This window comes from Pleurodeles waltl, chromosome 1_2 (genome assembly GCF_031143425.1).
Source record: "Pleurodeles waltl isolate 20211129_DDA chromosome 1_2, aPleWal1.hap1.20221129, whole genome shotgun sequence".
Taxonomy (NCBI): Eukaryota; Metazoa; Chordata; class Amphibia; order Caudata; family Salamandridae; genus Pleurodeles; species Pleurodeles waltl.
This window is the reverse complement of record NC_090437.1, coordinates 41,665,875-41,675,723: the sequence shown is the minus strand read 5'-3', so window position 1 is coordinate 41,675,723 and position 9,849 is coordinate 41,665,875. Positions and strand designations below refer to the sequence as shown.

The 9,849-nt window shown below is 41.1% G+C and overlaps 1 protein-coding gene across 2 annotated transcripts in view; it reads left to right on the top strand.

The window, feature by feature from the left end:
• The first annotated feature begins 624 nt into the window (after nt 1-624).
• Nucleotides 625-9,849, top strand: part of LOC138296661 (UDP-glucuronosyltransferase 2A2-like) — a 426,472-nt gene continuing 417,247 nt past the window's right edge. For both annotated transcript variants that reach the window (XM_069236003.1, XM_069236020.1), the window contains exon 1: nt 625-700. The gene's annotated coding sequence lies outside the window, so the exon portion shown is untranslated. The remainder of the gene's footprint in view (nt 701-9,849) is intronic.

Below are 9,849 nucleotides of genomic sequence, written 5' to 3'. Positions count from 1 at the left end.
ACTCCTAGGACCCAACGGTGGATTTACATGTTTGAGTACTCATCAGATGTATTAACACGGATGCTGATAATAATGGCAGATTTCTTTCAGGTAAGAAGGCTACAAATTCCAGACATTTTAAGTCGAGTGAAGGAGTGTTGCAGGACGGATACGATTTTAAGTGTGTATTTCTTCCTGGAGCGTCTATGGTGCTTTAGTACTATATATTGAAATCTCCCTATATCATGTTCAGTGTATAAAAATGAAAGTCTTGTGGCGTCCGGTCTCGCGTGTAAAAACATGATTCTACAATACTTTGTAGATATAAGAAGAAAAATGATTCTTTGAGTTGTACTTTCCTAAAATCTCTCTCTCTGTATATAACACTATATTTCACTGGATCTTGTGTGCTGGAACCACAGAACCGGTCATTCAAATGTGTTGGAGAGGTGTATGCAGGATTTGTCAATCATATACAACATAAGACTGGTTTGAAAGAGATGAGAACACCCGGTTCCTAAAGACATATAAAATCTCGGAAAATGTCATCGGATACGCTACTTAGTCCAGTTTGCAATCCACGGAGCTTTCACTATCAAATTACTTTATTTATCTGCAGTAACAATATCGGTTTTCAGCCTACTTATAGTAAGGTACCCAGCTGGAGCACTCATTGTATCTCGGGCTTCGCGGATGTCACAGCTCTGAGATGAACGGCAAGGTAAGCGTTCTTGAACTTCTCACACCCGAAAATTCCGCTTTCTCTGTCAAATTAACCACTTTCGACGTCGCTTACAAAATGTTTTCCTTCATTGCTTTCTTACTTTTTAGATGTGGACATTTTTGAGTGTCACTTTTAAGGGCTTCCCCCTACTAAAATCTGAGTGTGTAACAACTAAAACAGCTGCAATATTATTACCAGTCCTTCTTTCCTCCTAGAACAAACTGACGAAAGCAAACAGTTATCCTGTTTTCTCTTTGGTCTCAGTCTTCTCAATCCCCACACTCCAACTAGTCAGACGTGTTTTACTCCATTATTGTTTTTATTCCTATTACCAAGGATGACCAGGTTTTTTTTAAAAAAACGGGACATTCTGCAAACATAAGTAGAACTACAATTGTGCACCGACTGAGGGACACAAAAATGACTTAAAAGTACCAGCACTTTCTAAGGTGGAAAACACAAATAATAATGCCAGAAGGGGAATTCAGTGAATGTCTTTACACAGCATCTGTCTTAACTAAATCCGTTTCTGCTACTGGCTGTTAATAAATTCTGCACTGGAACATACGCAAACTTGCCTTCCTCTGTTTTAGCCAAACCTCTGTAAAACCGGGACATTGGTTAAACGTAGTGAAAATTGGCAGGGGTTATGGAAAACAACCAGACCTGTCCTGGCAAATCCAGGGTGCCTGGCCACCCTACAGTCACCCTACTTAGAAGCATCTCTCAGAAACACAATCCATCTTGATGGAATAATAATTCCTTCCATTTCTCTCGAATCTATCAAATCTATCTCCACTCAGCCATATAGATGGCTATTTTGCTTACGGAACTATTTGCTTGCACACAATAAAATTATGACACACAGTGAGCTGATTGTGACCGCTCGGATTTTTGTGGGGCACGCAGGTGTCAAGGGCTGGTTCTTCCACCATTTGTAGTCACTTATAAAGACACCGCGCAACGAGACCTGGAGAATGTTTTGAGAATGAAGCGAGGAAGCCACTTCCAAGAGCACACCAGATTAGGAGGTGAGGGTGTCAATGGAGGTTTTCGGAAAGGCAGTGTAATTTACAGAGGAAACCCTGTAGAAAACAAGAGGCATACCCCATTCCTGACTCTCACTTCAAAGGAGACTTCAAGAAATACAAGGAAGAAAGTGGGGGAAAACTGCTTAATTTGTAAAAGAAATCTCTGCTCAGAAGCCTGTGTTCGTGCAATAAAATGTTGGCACAGCAAATACTAAGATTGGTAGACTTAAATTTACCTCGTGCATCTCTAACCCACTACGAGACCCCTGCTACCCCTTTATATCACTCCAGCAGGTTCCTGCTTTTTTCCTTTGTAACATATTTTCAGTCTTTCTCTTCCTCCATCTTTTCAATTTGTGTGTGTTTTTCCCTTTCCCTTGGTAAATATTTCATGTGGAAAATTAAGTGCTATCTCCAAAAATAAGTGCCTGTGCCCCCCCACCAGCAACAATTGACTCACAATAAGCAATGAAGGTTAACCACAGAGGGACTAGGGTACTGAAGAAACTGGAGGTCCAACAAAGGAGGAGATTGGCAAGCTTGTAGGGGGTGGGAAGATCTGGAAGAGAGTAGTGGAGCCATAAAGAAGTTGAAGGGGCAGAATTTGATAGCGTGCCAGATCCACACGCCCGTTCAACATATAAGGTCTGAGTCGCTGGGTATGTTTCCTTCTGTATTCTTAAACAAGCTCACACCCACAACACAAAATAAGGGAAATCTGTGGAAACAACATACTGCAAAGAAAAGCTGTTTTGATTTCATTGTCAATATGTTCATCAATTGCTTAAATGGTTGTTACATAGGGCCTGAGTTGGATTTTGGTGGAAAGGGTGTTCCTTTGCAACGCAGTGCCCTCTCTGCCAAACTCTTGATTCGTTGCCAGATTTAGATAATGCAATGTCTTAAGTTATGTTAATAGTTATGATGCCATTCGTAGAATCATATGTGATGTTAATAAAGTTGATATTGATGATGGAATTTGTGATGTCTCTTCTGATATCGTGTGTGAAGTCTTGCAATGGTCATTAGGTAGGGGAAGGTATGTTCCTGCGCGTACCTGAACAGTAGAAGAAGTGTATTATAAAAAATCAAGAACAGATGGCGGCCCAGGCCTAAATGGTATCCCGCCTGAACTGTTTAAAACAGGCTTAGATTATTGGTCTAAAACTCTGTCCTCCCACTACAACTATGGTTTGACACAGAGCGAAATCCCGGACTCTCTGTGAGGCTCCTTAGTACATCCAGTCTATAAAAGAGGCCCCTCCACTGGCACAATGAATTGTAGGCTGATAGCCCTCCTTGATGTGGAGGCAATATATTTTCCAGGACTGTTGGTATAAGACCTGTAATTATGGACTTATGTAAAAAACATGGGCACACATTTAAAAGAAAATGACGGAGCGTGACGCTGTACCAAATTGTCAGCGCCGCGCTCCGTCATTTTCACAATGCAGGAATACGCTGTATTTAATTAAATATGGCACACCCCTGTGTTGTCCCCTGCACTTGGGCTAAATTAAGCTGCCGAGCGTCAACGCAGGCACCCTTGCACCATCGTGCAAGTATGTCTGCATTGAGGAGTTTGATTGTTAATGTGCGGGAAAGTGTCCCTTCCTGCACATAAACAATCACTAATGGCAATTTGGCACTTCTGTGTGTGCTGCAGAATGCAGCACACATAGAAAAAGCAAAAAAGAGGAGAAATGAAAGCTTTTCTCCTTGTTGTGGCACTCTAGTGCCAACTCTGGGGTGGCGTTAGATTTTGGCACTGCCTCAGGTTTACGAAATCTCGTAAACCTGAGGCAGTGTCAAAATGCAATGGGTGTTGCTGTGGCACGCCCACAGCAACACCCAGTGCATGCCCCTTCCAAACAAAGAGCTGCGTGTGAAGGGGCCGTATTTACAAGATGGTGTGAAGCCACAAAAAGTGGCTTAATGCCACCTTGTAAATATGGCACAGGGCATAGCGACACCTGAGCGTCACTAAAAGTGATGCTCCGATGGCGCTAGGGGCTCTTAAATATGTCCCTTTGGTCCACTTAATCAAATCGGTTTCTGCACCGGGCTAGGCACTTTTATTTTTATAAGCCCTCTAATGATATTGGCAGATGAATCATAGAGCACAAAATTCCCATTATTTGGTAATCAGCATTTCACAGAGTTTCAAGTCTTAACTTGTGGACAAAGCTGAACATTTAGGCATTCCACCAAAATTACTTCGAGCAGTACAACTCCTGTATTCCCACTCATGGGTTCAGATTACGTTGGGTGAAGGAAAATCTTTATTAAGGAACACACCCACAGCTGATGGGTTAAAACAGATCTGCTTATTGGCACCCCTCCACTTCAACCCATATACTGCAGACCAGATTGCAGTAATTAGCATCGCAAACCCACTCCCAACAAGACTCTTATTCTTCCCACTTACAACATGCTGACGATATCATAGTGCTAATTACAACACGGATTGAGCTGCAGCGTTTAATCTCAGCACTCAAGTATAAATCTCAAACAACAGCTTGGAGATTAACAAAAAGAAAACAAAGGACATCACTTTTGGGACTAACAGGTGGAAAGGAGGCATCAACCACGGCCCACCTTTGCTCACTCCTCAGCCGGAGGGCCCTGCACTGTAGTATTGGGTTTGCTTTCGGTTCCACAGGACGGTTGAATGTAAACCTAAAAAGTGTACTTTTATTTCTTTTGTTTGGTGTAAAATGTACTGCGCATACAGCCCCACTAAAATACCAACAGAAAATGGTTGCTAAAAAGGAAACTAGGGGCCAGATGTAGCAAAGGGTTTTTCCCATTCTGTGTCAATGGGACAATGGGTTCGTACATATGGTTCCTTAAAGGAAATAAAATAGCCTCGGTAGAGACAAAGGAGGGACGGACGTGCAGATAAGCAGTAAATCATTCAGAGTTTGAATGAGCAATACACCAAGTTGAACTGTAATTTTGTTAAATTTATGAGCATAGCAGCTACTAAGCTTGGAGCAATGGCCGAATCACCATCAGAGAGTGGGCCATCAAAAGACAATTGTGTCACTACAAACAAATCATGACTTATAGGCTTAAACTATGACAATGACTGCTTTTCTCCCCTACTTATTGTGGTGAATATTTCAATCCTTTTAAATTGTATAGTTATTGGGTTTCACCATGACGTGGTATTTTTTCCCAAAAGCAGGGTGCAGTGTATTTAAAAAGTTGCACTTTCATGTTTAATATGTCCTGGTAGTGAAAAACTATTAAATTTGTTTTTCACTACTGCAAGGCCTAACTCTCCTATGGTTCACTGACAAAATATCAAAACCCTAAATATCATGATAGAAAAATATTGTGTCAAAAATATAGAGCACAAAAATATCATTTTCCTATACATATAATTGAAATGACATAAATATCGAAAAAAAATAGTTTTACACTATCAAACATATATACAAAAATATTGTTTTTTTCACATATATAGTTAAAAATAGTAAACATTAAATATGTTAACATGTACCAGTAATATAATTTAAATTAAATATATTTAGATGATATAAAATATATATAAATATAAACTTATTCAAACAAACACACATATGTATGTGTGGGTATGTTTATTACACATATATAATGTAAAACTATTGTTAAAGTAATAATTTTTATTTATATTATAACTTATTTTTTTTCAGTTGAATAATATAACTAGTTGATATTTGTATATACACACATATATATAAATATATATAAAAACTTACAATCAATTAAAAATGGTAACAAATAAACTAGAAAAAAGTTAAAACACATACCAATTTAATTACAAATGACAAATTAAACAATATAAAAAATACATTTTGCTAAAAATATATTATATAATCCAAACATTACTAATAAAAATATATAATTCAAAATACACAGAAAAATAATATAATTTTAAACAATATAATCAAAACTATAAATTTCTATAAATAATGCATATACTATTCCAACTCCAGTCTGTGCAACAGTAGGAAACGCATTGGACTCAGGAGGGGTAAAATTTGCTATTGCCACTCCAGTCTGTGCAACAGTAGGAAAAGCATTGGACTCAGGAGAGGTACCATTTCCTATTCCCACTCCAGTGTGTGCAACAGTAGGGAAAGTGTTGGACTCAGGAGGGGTACAATTTACTACTCCCACTACAGTGTGTGCGACAGTAAGAAAAGCGTTGGACTCAGGAGAGGTCAAATTTACTATTCCCGCTCCAGTCAGTGCAAGAGTAGGAAAAGCATTGGAGTCAGAAGGGGTAAAATGTAGTATTCCCACTCTAGTTTGTGCAACAGTAGGGAAATTATCAATAATCAATACTGAATCCATTAATAATTAATTACCTTCCCACCCTATACCCCTACTAACCCAACAACCTGCACTTAAAATATAGCTTCAAAAAATGGTATTTACACAAGTTACATGCTGAGGTCCTGATTAGGAGGTTGGTGGTCGGACCACCAGCACGCCATGTTGGCTGTCCTAAAAAGACCACTGTGCTGGCTGTCCCTAGCCTGCCATATTACGATGCAAACAGGCAGAACCGCCACCTGCCAAGCAAAAAGGAAGGCCGGTGCAGCAGGCTTGTATCTAGGCGGTCCGACCTCCAGTGCTGTCAGCGCAGAAACCAACCCCTGAGCCTATTACAAACACACAGTCACTGTGGCAGTCTCCTCGCGGTGGTTAGCCAATGGTGGTCAACCACCGCAGTATGAATCCAGCAAAGTAACAGACAAGTGCACATTGGATGAATTAAAAAACAACACAGCTGACACACATTGGTTCAGTGGACACACCTGCAAATCACACTAGGAAACACACCCCTTCATAGACCACAATCCTTTGCATCTCCACAGGAAGTCAAAGAACCTAGAGCACATTTTTTTTATCTTGCATAGAATAGGCACCCTTTTCTCACCACCCCCACAGAACACCTTGCACACACTTTTGTCCATTCACTCCCTATTGCACTTCCTCTGTGAAGTAAGTCCCTGTCACCCACTTTAGTTGTCCACCATGCCAAGTCCCAAAATCCCAATTTTTCTGAAGATGATTTAACCCCTTTGCTGCCAGGCCTTTTCCCCTCCTGTGCCAAGCCTTGTTTTGGCTATTTGGGGCAGTTCGCGTTTAGGCCCTCAAAACTTTTTCTCCACATAAGCTGCCCATGCCAAATTTGCATCCTTTTTTCCAACATACTAGGGATTCTAGAGATACCCAGACTTTGTGGGTTCCCCTCAAGGAGACCAAGAAATTAGCCAAAATACAGCAAAAAAAAATTTTTTTTTTAAAATGGGAAAAAAGGGTTGCAGAAGAAGGCTTGTGGCCTTTTCCCTGAAAATGGCATCAACAAAGGGTTCGCAGTGGTACAATCACCATCTTCCCAATTTTCAGGAACAGACAGACTTGAATTAGAAAACCCCATTTTTCAACACAACTGGGACATCCCCATTTTTACTATTTTTTGTGCTTTCAACCTCCTCCCAATTAGTGTCAGAAATGGGTGAGAAACTAATGCTGGATCCCAGAATGCTAAACATTTCTGAAAAGTAGACAAAATTCTGAATTTAGCAAGGGGTCATTTGTGTAGATCCTACAAATGTTTCCTACAGAGAATAACACCTGAAATAAAAGAACATTGAAATTGAGGTAAAAAAAATAGCCATTTTTCTCCACGTTTTACTCTGGTACTTTTTCCTGCGATGTCAGATTTTTGAAAACAATAGACTGTTCTGTCAGTTGGACTCTTCTGGTTGTGGGAAAAATAGGGCTTGTAGGTTCATTCAGAACCCTAGGTACCCAGAGCCTATAAATGAGCTGCACCTTGCAATGGGTTTTCATTCTATCCCGGGTATATAGCAATTAATTTGCTGAAATATAAAAAGTGAAAAATAAGGATCAAGAAAACCTTTGTATTTCCAAAATGGCCACAAGATAAGGTGTTGAGAAGCAGTGGTTATTTGCACATCTTTGAATTCTAGGGTGTGAATTACAGGGCATTTCTAAAATAGATGTCTTTTTTACACACTGTCTTACATTTGGAAGGAACAAATGTAGAGAAAGACAAGGGACAATAACACTTGTTTTGCTATTCTGTGTTCGCCCAAGTCTCCTGATAAAAATGGTACCTCACTTGCGTGGGTAGGCCTAATGCTCGCGACAGGAAACACAAAATGGACACATCACATTTTCACATTGAAATCTGACATGTTTTTTGCAAAGTGCCTAGCTGTAGATTTTGGCCTCTAGCTCAGTCGGCACCTAGGGAAACCTAGCAAACCTGCACAGTTTTGAAAACTAGATACCTAGGGGAATCCACGATGGGGTGACTTGTGGGGCTCTGACCAGGTTCTGTTGCCCAGAATCCTTTGCAAACCTCAAAATGTGGCCAAAAAAACACTTTTTCCTCTCATTTCGGTGATAGAAAGTTCTAGAATCTGAGAGGAGCCCCAAGTTTCCTTCCACCCAGCGTTACCCCTAGTCTCCTGATAAAAACGGTACCTCACTTGTTGGGGAAGGCCTAGCGCCAGCGACAGGAAATGCCCCAAAACACAACATGGACACATCACATTTTCACAAAGAAATCTGAGCTGTTTTTTGCAAAGTGCCTAGCTGTGAATTTTGGCCTCTAGCTCAGCCGGCACCTAAGGAAACCTAGCAAACCTGTGCAGTTGTGAATACTAGACACCTAGGGGAATCCAAGATGGGGTGACTTGTGGCGCTCTGACTAGGTTCTGTTACCCAGAATCCTTTGCAAACCTTAAAATTTGGCCCAAAAAATACTTTTTCCTCTCATTTCGGTCACAGAAAGTTCTGGAATCTCAGAGAAGCCACAAATTTCCTTCCACCCACCGTTCCCCCAAGTCTCTTGATACAAAATGGTACCTCACTTTTGTGGGTAGGGCTACTGCCCGCGAAAGGAAATGCCCCAAAACACTATCTGGACACATCAAAATGATCGAATACAAAACTACCTGTTTTTGCGGGGGAACCTACGTTTTTGGTCCTGGGCTCAGCAGCCATCTATGGAAACCTACTAAATCCAGACATTTCTGAAAAATAGACACCAGAGGGAGTCGAGGGAGGTGTGACTTGTGTCGATCCCCAAATGTTTTCTTACCCAGAATTCTCAGCAAACCTCAAATTTAGCTAAAAAAAATCAAATTCTTCCCACATTTCTGTGTGGGATCACCGCACCAGTAGAAATTTCATACCCCCCAACGTTCCCCTCAGTCTCCAGGTAAAAATGATACCTCATTTGTGTAGGTGGGCCAAGTGCTTGTGAGAGGGAAGAGCCAAAAACATGTCAAAATTGAGGGGGAACCAAAGCGGGGCCAAAAGGGCAGTTTGAAAAAAAACGTTTTTAGGCTGACCAGTGCAGCAGAATTTTTATCGGTATAGATGAGACAATGCTGGGTGGTAGGGATTTTGTGGATTCCTGCAGATTCTAGAAGGATCCATCACAAAAATATGGGAAAAATGTGTGATTTCCAGCAAAGTTGGAGGTTTGCAGGGCATTCTGGGTAAGAAAATGGTGCTGGGTGCATGTGAAACACACCACCCTTGAATCAGCCAGCTGCTTAGTTTTCAGATGTGTCTAGGTCCTGTGGATTTTTCAACATGGCAGCCTCCCAAAGTCCATAAAGTGCAGCCCTCACCATTCCAAGTGGGATGATTTTGAGAGTTAGCCAAGCTCTCATGGCCCAAATGTAAAACCAAAACCCAAAATAATCAAATGTCATTTTGCTTGCCGTGGGATAAGATGTTTTAGTATGAGGGGGAGAGATGAAAGACTGTTACCCCCTTCAGCTGGGGTGGGGGCATCACCAGGCCCATACTGGTTGGTAGCCACCACAACACTACTTTTTTTTTTATTCCCTGGCATCTAGTAGAATTTCTGCCCCCAGGGTGTGGATCAGGGGTAATTGCCCCATCTGCTCACTGGTGGGCAGAACAACTTTGGCCCCATTTATTTGGGTTGGGGGTATGGCCAAATCCCCACCCTCTTATTTTGGAAAAAAAACTTCCCTGGTGTCTGGTGGGCTTTCTGCCCCCCCTTGGGGGAAGATGGGCCTTCCAAAAATAGGCCAACAATAATGTGCC